General features: G+C 48.2%; 1 protein-coding gene across 3 annotated transcripts in view; it reads right to left on the bottom strand.

The window, feature by feature from the left end:
• PAK3 (p21 (RAC1) activated kinase 3) overlaps positions 1–15,570 on the bottom strand; it is a 64,372-nt gene extending 48,802 nt beyond the window's left edge. For 2 of the 3 annotated variants that reach the window (XR_014591504.1, XM_083876452.1), the window contains exon 1: positions 15,530–15,570. The gene's annotated coding sequence lies outside the window, so the exon portion shown is untranslated. Of the gene's footprint in view, positions 1–15,447 lie in introns of all 3 variants that reach the window. The other variant, XM_083876453.1, reaches the window with a different exon arrangement.
• Positions 15,571–19,984: the final 4,414 nt, after the last annotated feature.

Below are 19,984 nucleotides of genomic sequence, written 5' to 3'. Positions count from 1 at the left end.
TGTGCCACACAGAGCTCACTCTCAGCATCAGAGGCTGAATGCAGCTGACCTGAGCCAGCCAGAGCACAGTCTGCAAAGGGCTTACAAATCAGGAAATCAATGCACAGAGATCAAATTACTATTCCAAATTGTCCTAATAAATCTGTGGATGCAAAAATGATATAAATTAACAAACAACCTGTGCCTGATATACACCTGGAGATCCCAAACTCCTCCTCTTGCAGCCCAGCATTCACCACCAGCAGTTTTAAGGTCCCCAGCTAAGAAACTCAACTGGAGTGCCTTGGCTCTGCCCCCTGTACACACAGCACCTAAGACATCAAATCTATATTCTGAATTAAATTGTACAAAGCATCTTCTGTACTCCAGGGATCAGCAATCACTGTCAGTTGGAAACAATGACAGCAAAATCATCTTTTGCCCTAGTGTACTGCTGCACATGTTCACCTTCATGTTCACCTTCATGTTCTGACATTTAAATACTTGCCCACAGGTCTAGGAGCAAGTGCCCCATGTTGCATTCCTTATTGAATATTCTCCTGCTACATGCATTGGTCACATCCCCTCTGCATGTTTGCAGCCCCTGACCCCCAGTCCCCAAACCTTCAGCTACATCTCTTAGTAGCTGATTTCTTTCAAAAAATTAATTCTACTAATGACATCCTCATAATTTCTTAATGGGAGCTAAGGCCTTTCAAACAGCCTTCAGTACCCAAATCAAATCCAAAAATCAGAAGGACTTTTCCCATCCTGCCTCCCTGTGCAGGAGCACAGGAGGAAATGCCAAGAATCAGATGTTCTCTCCTGCTCTGTAACTGACTTATCATGGGGACTATGGCCAATTGCATAATTACAATGTGCCTCCATTCCCTCATTTTTCAGTGGCTACAATTATGCTGTAACAAATCCCTGGTCACCTGGGACTGATCCTGTGCTTCAGATTCTGCCTCCCTGAAGGCATCTGACAGGCATAGGCCACGCTCATGGGAAAGGCAAGGTCTCTGACAGGAACTGGGCATGAATTTTTCAGCAAGTTACATGTCAGTGGCTTGAAAGAGAATCTTTTCAGGGGAATATGCCAGTGTTTGGGAAGGCTTCATCAGAAGGATGTATCTCTGGAGAAAACAGAGAGGGAAGAGCATTTCTATTCTCCTAGAGAGCAGTTGAAGAAAGCACAGAATTGGGGCTGGGAAACCTGGGCTTAGGGCAGGCACCAACACTGTAAGTGCAAGGGAGATTCACATTCCCCAGAATGCTTTTTCCACTCCTCTGTGAAATGTTAACAGCATTTCTTCTTTTCTCAAAAGCTTTAAAAGATCCTGGTTCCAGGGAGATCTCAAAGACAAAACCATTTCCTACCTCACAACGGGGAGAGTTCAGGGTCCACTCACCTGTGAGTGGTGCTGTGTATACACAGATGTGTATCACAAGATGAGCTCTCCTGAGTCCAAGGATGTCAGATCTCCACTCAACCTCCCTCCAACAAAACACCAACCTGCTGGCCACCTCCCAGGGATTCTGTGCAGATTATTAATTCATTAATGACTGGTGAGTGCTTAGAAAAGGTAGAAGGCGAGGGACGGTTGTTATTTCCCATTATTATCGTGACCATCTGACATACATGCCACAGGCAACTTGGATCTATCCCTTGTAGGAACCTGTGATGCTGGACTCAATGCAAATCAGTTTCTCCAATACAACATGCAAGTTATAACAAGTGAAGGATGATCTTGGCCTAGAACCTTTTAAAAGAGCTCTGCAGATGGGCATGGGGCCACACACTGTTAATATGCAAAGGCAGCCGTGTGACATCGCTGTGTCCCGTGAGACTCTTTGAAGCAGTTCTTCTGCCAGAAGCTCCTGTTCACCCAGAGATGCTGGCAGATAGGAAGATGTGTCTGTACTAAACTATTTCTGTGTAGCATCTGCTGACTTGACTTAAAGTGCCACCAAAGGGATTTCGGATGACTTTCCTACTCCACAGCAACAAATGCTGAGGCAGACATTCTTGCAACTTGGCTCTAAGGATGGTAACTCCCACCAGAGGGGAGGAAAGGACCACCAGGATCTACCGAACTCATCAGCCTTTCCTTCAGCTCTTTCACCCAGCTGACAACATGGAACACACTGGCCAGACTCTCCCTAGAAAATTACTTATTATCATCTAAACTGCAATGCCAACACATCCAAACTCTATCCTAACTCTTTCAGCAGCCAGTACTACTTACTTTGACAATCCAGTTGCACAAAATGGATCAAGGCAAAGGCTAGAATTTGCACAAGCATGTTTACAGTGGCTGTCTACACAACTCAAAGCAGGAGATTTATAAGTGAAACATTTAGGCTGCTCCCATTTTTCTGACAAGTCCAGAACTTCCTTCCAGTACCTAAATAAGAGATCTACAAGAGTGTCTAAGTAAGTATCTACAAGAGAGCTGGAGAGAGATGTTTTACAAGGACATGTAGTCATAGGAGGAGAAAGAACAGCTTCAAACTGATAGAAAGCAGGCTTAGATTGGATGTTAGGAAGACATTTTTTACTGTGAGGGCAGTGAGGCCCTGGCACAGGCTGCCCAGAAAAGCTGTGGCTGCCTCATCCCTGGACTGTTCAAGGTCAGGCTGGATGGGACCCTGAGCAACCTGGTCTAGTGGAAGGTGTCCCATAGCAGGGAGGCTGGAACTGGATGGTCTTTAAAGTCCTTTCCAACCCAAGCCATTCTCTGATTCTGTGACCCTGCATGACTGAGACAGCTCCTGGTGCTTCCACAGACCATTCAGGTCCTGGCCCCCAAGATCACCCCAGCAATAGTTAACCAGGGGTTCTGGTGTCTGTAATGAAAAAACTGGGAGCTGCTGAAGGATTTGGGACTGCATTCCTGTAAGTCTGAAACAGGATTCACGTCAGGTAAGACGTGACGACTCTGACGACTTGGGAGCTGAAGAGGAAAGCTGCTCTGTCCCTTTGGCTCTGCCTGGTTCCACTGACTTCTGTGGCATAGAAATCTGAGGGAAAAAATGCATAAACCCTGTTCTAATCTATCTTCTGACCCCACAAAACATTTCCATGTGGCCAGTATCTGACAAGCCACCAAGACAGAATCTGTGCCTGTTTTCTGGGCTATCACCATTCCCAGCTCAGCAAAGTCTCACAACACTTGAAAGCTGGTCCCTTTATCAGAAGGTGAGTCTTCAGCGTTTCTGATGGAACTCAGCCATGATTATCTGGAGTAATCATTATACTCTTTCAGCAATTATCATCAGCACTAATATAACTTTGGCTGCTGCAAACTGTAAGAGTGTCTTGATCTAATTTACATTCAGGGGCATTATATCATAAAGTGCAACATACGATCCCAGTCTGACGAGCTGATATTGAAGACTGTGTAAATGGAGATGAATCACTTCCCAAGTCCTTGCAGGTTTGTTTGTCCTCAAAAAAACAAGTTTCCATTCTTCCAAAGGCTGCATAGAGAGCAGAAGCATGTAATCTTTCCTCTGTCTATAAGGAAGCACCTCCAGGGTTGAAGCCCTTTTCTGAGTAACTGGCCTATGCCTGGGGTGATCTGACAAATGCCTGTCCCAAGAACTCTGGAGAAAGGAAATCTTGTGAGAGGGAAAAGACTTTGAAGGTAGCAATGGAAAGAAAGAATGTGTGCTGGAAAACAGCAGAAACCCTGAGACCATGTTCTGATTGCAAATGCTATCTAGGATGTCACATCAATATAAGAATTGATGTGTTATTTCACACAGCTATTTTATAAACCTCAATTCTGTAAATTAAATGAAAAGTTGAGGTCAGACCACATAATTGCAGGCAAAATTTGGCCAATAATCATTATTTTTCATAAGGACTGTCCTCTAAGCTAGAAGGTGTGTCATGATGTCCCAGAGTAGTTAACTCGGACTAATGGTACTGACAGACTATTTCTTTTGCTGACAGTAATCTCTTTCAGGTCCTCTCTGTGAGAGCTCTGATACAGGCTTGAAAATCCATTCAGATCCCAGAAATTTAACTGCAAAACAATTCAACATTGGGCAAAACACCCATCCTCTATATCTAAGGCTTAGCTGGGATGCTGCTTAAGAGTTTGTTTATTTTCCCCTTCTCTCTAACCTGGTTATATGCCTAGAAATTAAAGCTAAAGGCCAGAGAGATAATGTTTTCCCCAACATGCGAGACAAAAACCACAGAAAAACTGGCTTCCTCTGAAGTATCAGGGCAGAGTTGCAATTGCATTTTCACTTGTTTTACCAGAGCCATAAAACACCACTTGTGCTGAACGGGTGCAGGAGGAGAGATCTCAAGTGCTGCTCAAACTGAACAAGAGCAGGGGTGAGCCCTTGAGTCGAGGGGAAGCAGCCTTCTGCAATGCCACCAGCACAGGGGGGCAGAAATTCAGGCCCTACCTTCTCTCTTCAGAATGTGAGGCTCTGACATCAACAGAGAAATGCAGCTCCACAGGCTGTGGGATTCTGGGTACCAGAAATTCTGCTGAGGCAAAGCACAGGGAAGGGAGAGCCCAGAGGAAGAGTCTCTAAGATGTGGTTCCTGCATCCACAGCTGGCCTAAATTTCACTCCATGCCAGGAAGCAGCTCCTTTCTCACAGATGGTGCTGTTACAGAGCACTGACACCCACCATGGAGCAACTGGGCATGCAATATTAATAGCACCAATGAGAAAACTAGGAACCCACATCAAAGCACTGACAGTTGTTTTTATAATATTTGGCTTTAAAACTAAGTGCAAAAGGAAAGGTATTACACTCAGCTAAGCATGTTTAGAGGACTTGGCTTTTAAGATGTGATTCTGCAGCTTTTAAACACACACACACATGTGGAGAATGACCCCTTTAAGGACAGGGGAAAGCTGCTGTCACCTGTAACTCAGCAAATCACAAGTTCTATGAAGAAACAAAAATCAATGCTGCTCTGAAATTTACCCTGGCAGAGGAAAGAAGTCAAAACTACCATAACAAGAGGCTGCTGAAAAGTCAGTCAATGGTAAGTGCTGCTTTGGCCATGTTTTGTCTTAAACATAATAATTTCCTTGGAATTGAGTCCAAACATTCTCATTTGCACTACACTGAGACCCTGCACTGAATACAACAGACACAAACCAATAATGCAAATAAATTAGTACACACTCATTTGCTAGAATTTTTCTAGTAGCAGAAAATTATAAAAGAGCATAATCAATTAATCTAACTTAGAAATCTCCCTTTCTCCATTAAAACACTGACACTGAACCAAACTACACACAGAGCCTACCTGCATCAACACTCAGTACAGATGAAACATGGATGCAAACACTGTCAGCCATGTAATCTCCATAAGAAGACTCTTGGATTTGGGGATTTAATAAATTAAAGACAAGTACAAAGCACAGAAATATTATCTTGAGGATACAGAGGTTATTACTGGTGTCCCTTTTGACTGGGGCAGGGACTGTCAGCCATAGCTGAGTCTCCACAGATGGGCACAGCCTGATCTGAGCTCTCTGCCTGCACTCCAGGCAAGGTGATGCACGTGTCTGCTCTGAGCATGTGAGTGCAGCCCTGTGCCCACGCCAGCAGACCTGCAAGGGGTCCATCATAGTCCTGTCCTGCTGACAGCTATGGGTGTCTGTCACCTCCAGCCTGGAAGACATGTGCTCTGTCACTGCCATAAATGTGGCACGATGCTAGCAGCGAAGTCTTCATGTGATTCTAGAGATGTTTCCCTGATGGTTCTGCCACTTTAGCATCCACCCACAGAGAGGGCCTGACATCTTTTTAAGTAGTTTGTTGAGACACTACAACCTGATGACTCAACTTAGTTATTTGTCTTAATCTGCAACAGACTCAGAGCTGTTCAATAAAATAAGCATGGGCTATTTCCCCTCTGAGCAGGTGAAAGATGGAGGCAATAACTAATACAACCTTCTCTACTTTGCTCAGTTACCTGGTTTCATTTTGAATCAAACCCTGTCTATGTTCTGCTTCAGCCTGCCTCACACATGTGCAGCCTCCCTGCCTTCACTGGTGCTCAGGCTAGACAGTCTGAAATTACATCACTGGCATCTTGCTGCAGCTTAGATGGCATCACCTCAGGTTACACAGGACTGGGAGAGACCCACTGGGTCACCAAATACAGCCTCTGCTGTCCAGGCAACCACGTCACCTAATCCCTTTGTGAGTGAATCAAAAATAGTTATGAACCAAACCTCACTGGGCACACCCCAGGCTAGCCATGAATGACATACCGTGGTATAAACTGACTTGGGAAAAAGTACACAGACACATCCAAGACAAATTAGAAACTGCAACAAGCAGGGAGGCAGCTTAGTCTAATGGCCAGAGAAGGAGACAGGCAGCAAGATGGCTGGGTCCTGCTGCTGGCTCCTGTTCCACCCATACTGCCACTGCTCCATCCCTCAGGTTCCTCTGGGCTGAGACCAAGATAACAACACTGTCCCTCCTTCCTCCACAGATTGCTTTGAGCACTATGACAAAGAGAGGGACACAAGAACTAAATATTTTTATCACCTAATCTCCCCAGCAGGTTTTTAAAAGCCCATTTTAAAGCCCTCCTTTGCAATTCAGTCTGTGGATAATTTGCTACCTGCATCTCCATAAAGTTTAACCTGTCATAGCATGGCAAAGGTGTAATTTCATCCCCGGGCTCTTCTGACTTGAGACTGTGGAGCTTCTCTTTGTGGATAAAGTATCAAAGCAATAGCTCTGAGACAAAAGCCCTTTGCATCTCACAACCCACATATTATTCTCTCTAAACATAGTTTAACTGGCCAGAATCAAAACTTTTTCTCTCCCCTCATGTCTCCTCTCCACTGTGCACACAAACAGATAAAAACACAGAGACACAGAGAGAGGATGGTTTATCCCACAGACAGGATTACTGCATCATGATGTAATGACCTTGTTCAGGAAAGAAAAAGGTTAGTTATATATCAGCCTGAGTTGTAAAAACACCAGTTCCCTTTCAATATAGGGTAAGATAATGTCCATTTAAAGTTATGCTGAAGAAAACATAAAACACTCATCCTGTGAACTGGAGAGAGAAAGAGCACAGCCCAACTGGCCTCCTTACAACCCCTCTACAGACAGATGGAACACATTGACTCAAACAAGTAGGAGTGTTCCTCTGCTAAGTATGCATGGAAAGGATATGCTGCTTTCCATGTGTTTGTATCTTCAAACATCCAAGAGTCCTTTCTGTACCCTACAAAGGTACATGGCAAAAAGAGCCATTTCTGTGTTTCACTTCACGTGCAAAGTGCTACAGATCCAACTGTTTCAGCTGCCTCTTGTGAAGACTTTACATTTGTACCTGTTTTCTTCCACTCCAGAACAACTGGAGGGAGGAAGGCCAAATGCTGCCTGCATATGAAGCAATCCCATGAAAGAATAATTCAAGGCCAGGCTTATTCTCTCTTTTTAGACAACTTTTAGTGAAGCTTTGGCCATGACTAAAACTCCAAGGCTGAGATAATCACATTTGTGACTATGGGTTCCTCAAAGGGACTTATTTCTAATGATTTTTCAAATGCAATAAAAATATAGGCACAGTATTTACCACTGAAAGCAGAAAAAGAACACTGATGCTACTGCCCCAGTACAGCACACTTATTTCACTGCACTGCTAAAGTGAAGCGCATGTTATTAAAGCTAATATTTACCAACAGATACTAAAGTTGTGAAAGGAATATAGTTCTTCCATGTAAAAATAGGCTTCCAACAGGAAATACAAGGCATTTGGCAAGTCTTAGCCTGCCAAGGGCAACTTCTCCATGTCCTGTTTCCAGGACAAGAAAGCCCTCCAGTTACTCCAGATTCTTCCAGTGGTGAATGCTGAGCTTGTCTGGTAAGTTTTCCAAGCCCAGTGGAAATCGTAGAGCAGACACAGAAAGCTCTGAGTCTAAATTGGCACCAGATGCTTTAGAAAACAAGTGATTTTCATTTTGTTACAGAAATATGAGAAGGCCAAAATGCTTTATTTGTCAGCACAAAAACAGCCCCTCATCTAAGAGCATGAATATTCCGTTGAAGTTGTTATAAAATCAGACTCTTCCAAGGAAACCCTGCACTGAGTAACAGTGCTGTGTGCCAACTTACAGTGCTCTCCACACATGTATGAGACAGGAAATGTATTTTCTATAGCTGATGAACAGCAGTGACAGCCTGCAGACTAGAGTATGGAATATCATTTGCAGCAAATTCCAACCTCTCAAGGAGCAGCCTACAGCATCTCCCTATTAGCTCAAAGATTCCTCACAAAGGCCAACTCAACATCATACATCTACTGCAGTGTTTCTTCTCAATTAACTAAGGAAGAGTGTATTAGGCACACATCAAAACTGCATTGCAGCTAGAGCTGCCAATTACTTATGGCAAAAGGGAGGCTGATTCATCCGACTGTATGTGGGCCTTGACTGGAGTTTTCCCAAAACGCAACAAGAAAAGAAGAAAACCTCAGTGAACCTCCCCCTCATTCCCACTCCTTCCTCCCCCACAAATCACAGTCAAGAGGCCTGTGCTTGCAAAAGCAGCATTTCCTGGAGGATTCTTTCTTCCAATCACTCCTTTTCTAAATTCAGACAAAACACACAACTCAAAATCTATTTGCATATGATATATACGCATACAAGGACACCCCTCCCAAACACTTATAAGCAAAAGGCAATGCCAAGGGTCTAAAGCATCTTTAAATCCCCAGTGCCCAGGGATCCCCAACACCTTCCACTCCAAATCTCACAGAGTTCCGTGGCCACCTGTGGAGAAACACTGGGCTTGGCACCAGCCTGCGACAGTTGAGCAAGGGCTGGGGAGCCTTGTCTTTGTGCTCACAGCACTCACAGAACAACAAGCACATCCTGAATCCAGACCTTTTCTCAAGCTCCCTGTGTCAGATGTATTTAATACCTAACGTAACACAAGTAGCAACTCTCCATCCAACATGTCCCTCCTTCACTTTGTGTGTTTCAAATGAGCCTTGTGGCCTCAGGGGTGCCAGGGTTCTTCTCTCCCTGGTACAGCTGGAAGGAAATGGTTCTTGTTAGTTGCCATGGACCCATTCAGGCAAGGTTTTCAAGGTTCCTGGCCACACCAACACCACGATTCCCCACAGTGAGTTCAGGACACAAAACTTCCATCATGTTTACTCCTAACTGCTATCTTTCATTGCTCTGACAGCACCCTACTGATGACCTTGGGCATCTGACTTCATCCTTTTGTTTCCAGTGTGTTTGACATGAGTCAAGCTAGCACCCTGGAGCTGGCACCCAGCCCCCCCTGGAGCAGTCAGGCCCTGCCTTAACACATCTATGCTTTTCTTCTAGGCCTGACTTTTAGGCATTTATTGTAAATCTTTGAAATAGTTTTCACAGAAAATATGCTTCAAGATCCTCAGAGTGTAGAAAAATGCTAGACACATGCACCTACTGCTCACTGTCTTCTCTGAACCAACATTCAAAATTCCAGTGAGCACAGAAGGGAGCCTGAGCTGCCCTTTCCACAGCAAAATGAGGAGTCAGACACAGCCAGCTCCATGGATCACAAGGCAATGCCTCACCAGCACTGCAGGGCAGCCAGGGCAAAGTGTCTTCTGCCTAATGACCCCACCAACAAAAGACACCAGTCTGATGAGAACTTGTGCTTTAGAGACTGTTGGATTACACAAGAGCACAACTTTTCCCTCCCCTTGCCCAAAATCCAGTCCTATTATGGGTTGATTTTGGGTTTATGTTTACCAGACTACTGGTACAGGATGTGAGGCAGAAATGAAAGGGCAAGACTGTCCCCACAGACTGCCACTCTAGATACTTCCAAATATTACCCTGCCTCTTTCTGGTCCATGTATCCTACAAAGTGCAAGGCACCTTCCTCAAAAAGCAACAAATCAGGGAGTAAATTCTGTCTCGTTTTGTCCTTTTTTTTGCTAAAAATCTCACTTCTTCCCAGCTTGAATTCTCTGGAATGAGGAGAGCACCACATCTGTAGGAAATGCCAACCTGAGCTAGCTAGGCTTGCTAAGGAGATCAAACGTGGATGTAAGCAGCTCTTTTCTGGAGCAGGCACCGCTTCAGTTGTTGAAATATTCATGCACCAATAGGAGCTGTGGTATCAGTGTCTGTCCCTGATACAAACAAACCTGAGCTCTAAGCATGACAATCTGTGTTGTGCAGAGCAGAATCACAATTAAAAGCATCTCCCAAGCCTCCATTTCTGCAAGCACACATATGACAGCTTTTCTGGTGACACATCAAGAGCATCCCAAATCCAAGTCAACAATCCTCTGCCTGTGAGGGCAGGAGACATTAAAAACAGCTTTAGCAAATGCCCAGGATTTTAATTGTGTGCCTTCAGTTTTTCCCTCTCGGGTTTACCATGCACCAGCAGCCCTGTGGTTCATCTGAGGAGTGGCTGGATGCACCTGATAAATATGAGCTGGCATCTGGGCACTGCAGGTTGAATCAAGACTCTCTGCAGGGAAGCGCCTAGAAAATTTCTGATCTGGAGGATTTTCTCCTTCACAATAGGGAATAGAGAAGTAGCAGACAGAAAATGGAAAACATTAGGCCTTTCACTCCCCTCAAGAGACGCAGAGAAGTACTTTCCAGTGCCCTTTCTAAATAAAGGAAACTGATTTTTTGATGCCAGCAACTGGACAGAGACTGAGGGGGGAAGGGGGCACCCCTTCAACAGCGCTATCTGGAGAAATGAGTCCGCTCGGGTGACACGGCAAGGAAATGTTTTAGTACTGCCCTCCTCACATACACCCCCAACTGTGCATACACCCTGCACAGCAACATCAAGCCTGCTAAGGTGCCAGAGCATTTTCAACACTTGAGGATTAGAAAGGAAATGAGAATGGTTTGGCTCTGGAGTCTGTGCTGTACTGCAGTGTTGAAATGACAGTTTGTTTCAGGTTTATGGGGATCTATGGCTGGACAAAAATGACATTGCAGTACCCTGAGTTGTGGCAAAGTGAAGCACACTCATCAGCAGCAAGCTGGACCACAGCACAGAGCTCAGTGGTCCATGTGCCAGGTTTCACTTTCAGAAGTCAAAGGGTCACATCCAAATCTTTGTTTCCATTCCCTGAGAAAGCACACTTTTGTCATCAGGACAATAAAGAAACATGAAATTACTCAAAGACTCCTTGAGCATGTTTTGGATCCAAATTGTCTTAAATTGCTTCTGATGGCAACATGACAGTACACATGACCAGAGCAGAGCAAAGGATGTGTATCCAACCTTAACTTTGTCATTCCCCAACTTTATGAGCCTTACAGAGCTGTATCAGAGCACCACACTGAGCCCCAAACCCAGCATGTGGAGGCACTGAATACTATTCCAACTTTGGAACTGGCAGCAAAGACTCCAGGGCAGAGATGTGCTTTGCTTTGTATCACTCAAGACTCAGTCACATCTGTCGGTAGACTACTAGATAAGCAACTACCAATAAAGCTAATGTTGGGAAATGAGCACACTGAATATATAACAACACTATTTTACTCTTGAATACTTAATGCACACAGCCATAACAGTAAGTCTTTAAAGCAAAACAAAGCAACATTCATAGCAGAGATTTCCTAACTGAGCAGGACATCCCTCTGTTGAAGAGGGACATGATTTCCAAGCCTGCCTTGGAAAGGAATGATACAAGGTAGGACATCAGAGTACCTGGAAGTGCACCTAGCCCAGTGCTCCAAGAGCCAGACTTGCAGGTAGAGCTGGTGGATGTGCTGACACAAAGATCCTCCCAAGCCAGAAGCCAACGACCTGGAGTGCTTGTGGGCCTGTCTGTCCCCTGCCCAGGGCTTCCTGGATCAGGAGCTCCAGAAGAGAGGGACATGAGACTGCATCAACAACACCACAGGCTCCCTGGATGCCTGTCAGCAGGACTGCCAGGGTGGATGCCACGGTCCTTGCCCAGAGCAAGGTGCACCCAACCTGCCACATCCCACACCACCTGAGGCAGTGAGTGCCACCTTGCAGTCCAGTTCTCTATCTCAGAAAACCCAGGAAGCCAACTCTTAACCAGTTCACTGTCAGAGCTAAGCTGGAGCAGTGCAATTGAAAATGAGAAGTCCTTTGGCTGTCTCCAACAAAGCACAGTGACACACTTGCTGTCCACTGCATACGAACCACAGCTGTTGATGTTCACCTGGAAACAGTCTCCAGAACTCCAAGCACTGAGACTATCCACTAGCAAACCTCAGATACTTTTGTCATATTTTTCCATTATAAAATTACTGCTAGGAGCAGGAGACAACCAGCAACAGCAGGTCTGAGATAAGACACTCACATCAGTGTCTCTACCTGGGCTGACCCCAGCCCAGTGAAACCTACTAATTAGCACTAACTAACATCATTCTTCAAGTAAGAGGAAAATCAAATCAAACATAAAGGAAGACACACAAGCTCAACTATTTGTGTCTGAAAGGTAAAAGGCAAACTAGAGCTACAGGGAGAAAATGCTAGCTAAACACAAAATAGCACTGGTGAATGAAAAAGTTTATTTCTGCAGGTGAAAGTTAATTCATGCTCCTCTCTCCCCTTTCCACCGCTGCCCTCCCTCATTAAGTTCCTGAAGAAAAGCTTCAGGCACCTTTGGCATGGGCTAAGGATGGTAATGAGAGAGGAAGGTGACAGTGGCCTCCTGCCTCCCCACTGTGTAGCACAGCAAGAACAGAAATCAGTACTCAAACCAGAGAGACACAAAGTGAGAGCACTGTTCATGTCCCAAAGTCACAGGGAGTCCAACCAGAGAAGCAGTGCAAGCCAAATCTGGCAACATCCCCCCAAGACCAGTTCTGTGCAGACATGGCTAAAATGAAGGAGGAGTTGTAGCCAGATCTGAAAGACCTTCAGATTCCCAGCTGGTTTTGATCCCAGAACACTGCCAGCTCCAGGGATGCTTGGATCCACAGTCACAATTAAAGTATTAAAAGGAAAAGAGAAGAAAGCTTCAGGCAAAGGGAACAGAAACTGAAAATGGGACTATCCCACAAACCAGCTCCCCTCTAGGAGCAAATGCTGCCAGGCCAGGAGATGGCTAACACAAGAGCTAGGTTTGTTATGGCCAACAATATGTTGCAGAGCTGAATGTGTCTCACCTATCCTTATAACTGTATGTACAAAACCTGCAAAGAAATACAGGGGCTTGGAGGAAGACAACTTCTTGTGCCCAGTTTTGTTTCTCCAGACTTTTGTGAGTCAGCTCAAGACACACAGGACAACCTGGACACCAACACCCACATATTTTGGTCAGACCCTTATAGGGAAATTGCCCTGTTAACAGTCTACCTGGAAAGGTAAGGTTCTCTTCCCTGTAGTCATCAGTAAATGCTCACCAAATGCTCAAAACTTCTAGGAAACCCTCCTACACAGTGTCACCGGGCACAAAGCCCCCATCAGTCCCTACAAAAAGCCAGCACACTTGTGTTAGAGCCCTGATGTGAATGAGGCCCAAGCCCAGGGCCTGTGACAACCAAAGCAGCCCACTCTGGGCATTGCCTCCTGCAGCACTGCTGCCACAGCTGCCTCCCAAACTGTGCCTGCTGCAGGTGGTGGCCCATGGGGCCTGAAACTTAATCCTGTAACAGGAGCTCAGTGCTCACAGGAGCTACTGAGACTTACTTTTGGTTATCCAGAATCACTCAGTGAAGAGATGCCGTCCATGCACATCTTGGTTCAGAGTACAACCTCCTCTGCAGGCCAGAGGCAGCTGCCTGCAGCCCCCACCTATGAAGCCAACCAGCCCCCAAAACTCCTCTGCCCAGTTCCACACTCAAGGATTGCAGCCGCACACAGCCACAAGCATCACCAGCCTATGCTCACCATAGAAAACCGGGCTCAGGGCAATCCTTCCCCTCCATGCACATCACCTGCCACAGCAACCTTCACTCCTTAGCCTCGAACAACCCACCAGTCCACATCCCTACAACCCACAGACCTACAACCCATTACCCCTGACCCCTAATTTACTCCTCATTCTGCTCACATCGCTGGGTAAGCCGTGACTGGAAGCCCGAGGCTCCTCTGCAGCCATGTGCCACACTTCCACTTCCCTCCTCCGGAGCTGTGCCCGAGCCCCCTCCTCCCCGCTGGCAGCGGCACAGAAGGCGGATTCACACGACAGGAGCCCGGGAGGTCGGTCTCATCACTCCTCTCCCCGTCGGGCAGGCAGCAGCCTGGTCCCGGCCCTCCCCACAGCCCGTCCTCCTTCCCTTCCTCCTCCTCGCTCTGAGGCGGTCCATGGCAGCCCCAGAGCGGCTCAGCAGAGCCCACGCCGATCCCCGGCCGTGCCCAGGAAGACGAGAGAAAGCAGTGTCCCTCCCCTCTGGGGCAGCCCCGTGCCGGATGCGGGCAGGTGGGGCACGGAGCCTTTCAGGGGCTCTGCCCAGGTCTCCAGGCAGATAACCGGGCTGTGCACTGCTGGCTGTGCCCTCCCCGCTAACACAGGGCCGCGGGGAGAGGCAAAACCCAGCCCCTCCACGCCCCTGGGGCTGCAGGGCCCCACACAATCCCGCTCCCCGGCCAGGGCCCACCATCTCTTTCAGATGTTGCTCGCTTTGAAGCCATGGCTTCCCCCGCCTGAATCTCCTCAGCCTTACGCGTTAAATATCTCCCAGCATTTAAAGCGAAGCTCATTTTCTGGCATCGGTGAAAACCGGATCTGAAAAATGCCTCAATGACCAGCAAAAGGGGCCACTGGTGCCGAGTGCATCTCCCCGGCGGAGAAGGGGAGCCCGGAGCGGCCAGACATCAGCCGGAGCACTTCCCCGGCTGGCTGGTGTACAAGTCTGGGACAAAGGGACAGCCCGGCACAGGGACCAGCTCCGCTGGAGCATCAGCCACCACCATGCACACACACAGAGACCACCCTTCCACGAACGGATCTCGGGAAAAAACCTGGCAGGTGCCAAGGTCAATCGGATGTGCGTTGCCAATAACGAGTATTAAAAAAAAAAAAAAAAAAAAAAAAAAAAAAAAAAAAAAAAAAAAGAGAGAGAGAGAAAAAAAAAAAAAAAAAAAGGAAAAGGCGGAGTTATTTATAGCCCAGAATTTCTCACTCCTCTGCAGAAGCGCAGCCCAGAGGCGGCATTGTTGGGCGATGGGGAACACACGCACCGCGGCCGCGTCCATGGCCAGTGCCGGCGCTGACACAACTTCAGCCGCGGCTCCGCCAACCCTTCCCGCAGGACACCGGGCTCCGGCCCCCGCCGACCGCCCGGCAGCACAGGTGTCACTGCCGGCAGCGGCGCCCCGGAGACGCGGAGACAACCCGGGCACCGGCGCAGCCCGGCCCTGCCCTGCCCGCGGCGTCATCCTCCCATCGTCGGGAGGAGACGGGGCGCCGCGGACGCGGCCACGGGCACCGCGCTTCGCCGGCGGCCGCAGGGCCCGGCCGCGGTTATCTGGAACCGCCCCGGCCGCGGTTACCTGGAGCTGCGGTCGGTCATTGCTGCGCGGCCGGGGTTACCTGGAGCCGCGGTGGCTCTCCGCCCGCCCGGCCCGGGGTTACCTGGAGCCGCCGCCGCTCATCGCCGCCCCGCCCGTGCCCCGCCGCCGCCGCCGAGCGCCCCCCGGGCGCGGCCCGTCCCCCCGCGCCGCCAATCGCCGCGCGCGCGCCCGCCCGCCCCGCGCGTCGCGGGGCCGCCGCAGCGGCGCTGGCGCAGCCAATGGGCGCGACGGGCGGCCGGTGACGACACACGGGCCGGGGCTGGGGCTGGGGGCAAATCTCGTGTTTCAAGGCAGCGCGCAGGGAAAGCGCGGCGCGGGGGGGAGCCGGCCCGCCCGGCCCCGGGGCCCGATGTCCACTCGGGGGTGCGCGGGCACCCGGGAGCCGCTACCGCCGCCGGCCGGGGGTGAAAGGGGTCCTGAGAGGCATCATCACGCTGCCTGGTCTTCGTCCGCTAGGAATAGGAAATGCGCCGTGAAATTCGGGGCTCCCTCGGATGACGTGTGCGTGTGACAGCCCGTGGGCTTCTCCTGCCCGCATCCAGAGGTGGGAGAAACCCACAGGAGTGAGGATGGAGCAACCAGCTCCGGCCACTCCTGCGACAAAGAGGGCACTTCCTTGCAAACATCTCCCAACGCACCAGAAGAAAAATCACAGTCTGTGCTTTCCCTTCTCCTTCATTCTTTTAGAATTATGCTTCCCTAGGCAAAGTGTGCTCCTTCTCCTGCTCCTTCTGAATCCACGAGTTCAGCTCCTCCATGAAAGGTACCAAAAGCAGAAACAGACCCAGCTTTGATGAGGATGATCTCACATTTACAATATTTCCAGGGAAAAAAACTAAAACAACAAAAACATGATAAACATGACCAATTTTACAGTGTCTGCAGCAGAACCAGCAGGGACATGAGCATGGAGCAGTGCTGGGGCTGGAGCACCATCCACACTCTGAGCTCGGGCTGTGCCCGGTCCCAGGGCTGGCAGGAAGCTCCACCAGCTCCAAGTGCCACCAATGGAAGGGGCTGTGCTGTTACAGACCAAAGTGAGCATACCTTTGACCATTTTTTTGTTTGATTTGTTGCGGATTTTTTCCTGATGGAGATGCACAGAGTATGTGTAATAACACATTATGGAGCAGCCAAGGGGAAGCAATAAAGACTTACCTTCTGCTGGCTGCTATTGCCAAAGGTAAGGCAGGCCACATCCAAGGGATAACACACCATCCCACCCCAGCACACGGTGTGTGATCTCCTCTGACCACCAGTGACCAGGCTGCTGCCTCACAGCTCATTCAAAGGGCAGGTTCTCCAGAAGCAAGAGCTCTCTGAGTCACCACGTCCACACTGACGTGACAAGCAGCCCCGACTGAATCACTACCATCCCCTCCTGCTGTAAGCCCAAGTCTCACTGAGGTTTTCTTCCCTAGTATGAGTCAATCTGTCACTTAGCTGGCTGGTTCTGCAGTGATTACAGTCAAGCCATAGAGGAAATTGTCAGTGTTCTTTCCACTCCCACAGAGAATTACTCCTGTGCATAGATGACTTTCAGGATCCTCTAAGGTCAGCAGGAATTGTGCAATTCTGCTGTCCCTCAACAATGGAAGAAGAGGCCTTCCATTTTCTGCTGCATTAATGTCCACCCCAGTGACAGCACTGTGTGCATCCAAGAGGGTTGGAACAAGCAGTGAGGTAACTCCTGCAGAGGACACTTTCTTTCTTGTTGAGCCAAAACAGAGAGTGAAGGTTTTGGCCTTCAACTCTTCTCCCATGAAAGTCCATGCAAAGCTTTTGGAGGAATGTCCCTTTGACTGCAGTGAGGAAGGGAATGCAGCTGAAACAGTTGTCAGGGTCCCTGCAGGCTCACCCAGCCCTGCAAGCCACACTGGCTGCTGCAAACTGCTGGTTAAAACAGCCCAGAGCTGGAAAGGACTGAGCAGATGGGGGACCAGCAGTGCCCAGCCATCTTCAGAGTAAAAATCATTCCTGATGGCTTCAGAAAGACTAGTGGGTCATTTACCAGCCCCACACCCTGGAGTACCACAAGCTGGGGAAAGTGTAAGTCCCACTCACAGGCTTCCAAAAGAGGGAGGCAGCTCAAGGAAAAGCTGCAGATAGAGCACAAAATCAGGCAATTACAGATCTTAGGACTGAATCTGTGAGTGAATCACTTCCATTCCTTTTAAAAAGTCCAACTAAAATCTAGTTTTAGCATAAACTTTTAGCAGAACTGCTCTTATGAGCACCATAAGAAAACTGCAGGCTCTCTGAAGCACCGAGCCCAGTTTGGCTCCTGTCTGACTTTGCCAAAGGCTGGGCAACAGCAGATGAAGGAAGAGTTTCAGTTTCCTTTCACCAGTGAAAGAACAGAAACTTGACTCTGTGACTGCACGCAGTGAAAAAGGAGATCAGATCCCTTACACTCAGCTCTGTCCAAAGCTACAACTCTCCTGGGAGCCAAAGAAACTTTGCAAACATTGACTGTGCACAGTGGAGTTTTGCCTGAATATTACAGAGGTTTTTAAATGTCTGTGCCTTTCAGGTTGGCCTTTGGAGACCACAAAGCCACTGAACCTGTGCATTTCAGCTTTCCAGGGTTCTCCAGCTATCTTTAAGCTGCTAAATGGAAGCCAATGTCCCATACCTGACAGAAAGCTGATTTTGCATGGCTGTCCCATGCCTTCCTGGCAAAGGAGACAAAGAGAGGAAGCAAAAGCCCCAAAGGGGAAATTGCCCAAACCTCAGAGCTCCCCTCCTCCTCACCCCAGCTGTAATGAGGCTGACCCTGTTGGGGCTGCAGGGTTCTGCTGCACACTGTGAGGCACCAGCACTTGGCCCCACAACCCCACTCCTCCCCAAGGCTGCATTACATGGGGGAGCCCCTCTGCCAGCCTTGCTGAGACCAGGCAGCTCCAGGGGGGTCTGAAATGGCACAAGAGCAGCACTTGATTAACTGTGCCACGGGCTGATGTGGGGAGCACTGGGGGGGAGGGGACACAGAGAGATGCTGAAGGCTAACAATTAAATTTGGAGGCCTGCTTGGCCCATGATGTCAGGGCTTCCCAGCACCCCAGCGATTAGCTGTGGGTGAGCATCTGCTGGGAGCTGGGGATGGTTATTTGCCTGAGGTTCAGACCTTTCCCAGCGCCTCTGACTCAAGCTGGTTGTCCTGACAACCTGGATAGTGGCAGCTTCTGATAACCATGTAATGAGGTTGTCACAAAAAGGAGCCCCTCCATCAGAGAGGTTTAGGGATCATTAATGTTTCCAAGGGAGTGTGAGGGAAGAAGAGGTGAGGGGACCATCTGGTGATGCTGGAGCACGTCAACAGCCTCCCTTGGAAAGGAGCTTCATTAGACAGGAACCACCTACCAACACGTAGTGATGGGAACAGGCAGGCAGCCTGCCAGCAGCAAAGGGTCCCAACTGCTCAGCTGTGCCACACTGACATCCAGGCAAAGACAGAGCAAGGAGGACACACAGGTGCTGCCTGGGAATGACTCAAGTTGCTGAGCAGTGGAAGTTCCCAGGGCTCATGAGGGAACAGGGCAGTGACATGGCCTGGGACAGGTAACACAGTGAGGCTGGCACACAGAGGCCTTCCCACGGTGCTGCAGCTCTCACCTGCTGCCTCTTGGAGGGGAAGACTCTGTGCCTTAGTTTACCCCATTTGCAGGTAGCTTCTGTGAATGGTCAGAATACTTCCCACTCCTGTCCTGCAAATCTTGTTCAGGGCAGGGCACAGACTCACAGCAATGCAGCTCATCCAAAGAGAATTTATGCAAGACTCTGCTGTCCTGAGAATCCCTCTCAGCTCAGGTGCAAGATGTCCCCTGAAAACTGAACCTGTGGGATCATGCAAGGCACCAAACACCGCATCTTCCCCTGGGATATTCTCTTTGTCCTTTACCTTCTCCTTGTGAAACATGGATTTCATTCACCCTGTATTCAAGAGACCTGTGTGGTACCTCATCTGGCTGCAATAACAGGGGATTGAGGTGCTGCAGTCTGAAACCTTTGTAGATGGCAATAACACCATAGCTTGGAGAAGTTGCCAAACTGCTGATCCCCAGAACCAAGTTCCTGGAGAAGAATTCATGTTAAATTACAGAGTTAAAAAAAAAAAAAAAAAACAACTTCCCTGTAAAATGATGAAGTCTGAATCTTTCCTAAGAAGAGACAGAAATTACCTCCATAGATAAGTCCTTATGAATCTTCCAGCAATAATTGACAGAATGTGTCTTTTATGTAATTTTAATCTGTTTTTAAAATATCTACTAAGTGTAAACATTTGCTAAAGACAGTATAAGAGTTTATTAATACACTTAACACTTTATTTAGAAATAGAGTTTTTATATTAAAAGCTGCTGTACTTTTAGTACATATTTTTACCTCAAACCATGATTTCCCTATTCAAAAATAGTGCTTAAACTGTGGATTTGACTGAGATCTAATAGGACTATTAACACATGTCAATTAAATACCAATCAACTACTAAAGATCACATTTAATAGATTTCTTAATA

Source organism: Zosterops lateralis (assembly GCF_965231275.1).
Source record: "Zosterops lateralis genome assembly, chromosome: 21".
Lineage (NCBI taxonomy): Eukaryota > Metazoa > Chordata > Aves > Passeriformes > Zosteropidae > Zosterops > Zosterops lateralis.
The sequence above is the reverse complement of the archived record's forward strand: the minus strand, read 5'-3'. Positions and strand labels throughout refer to the sequence as shown.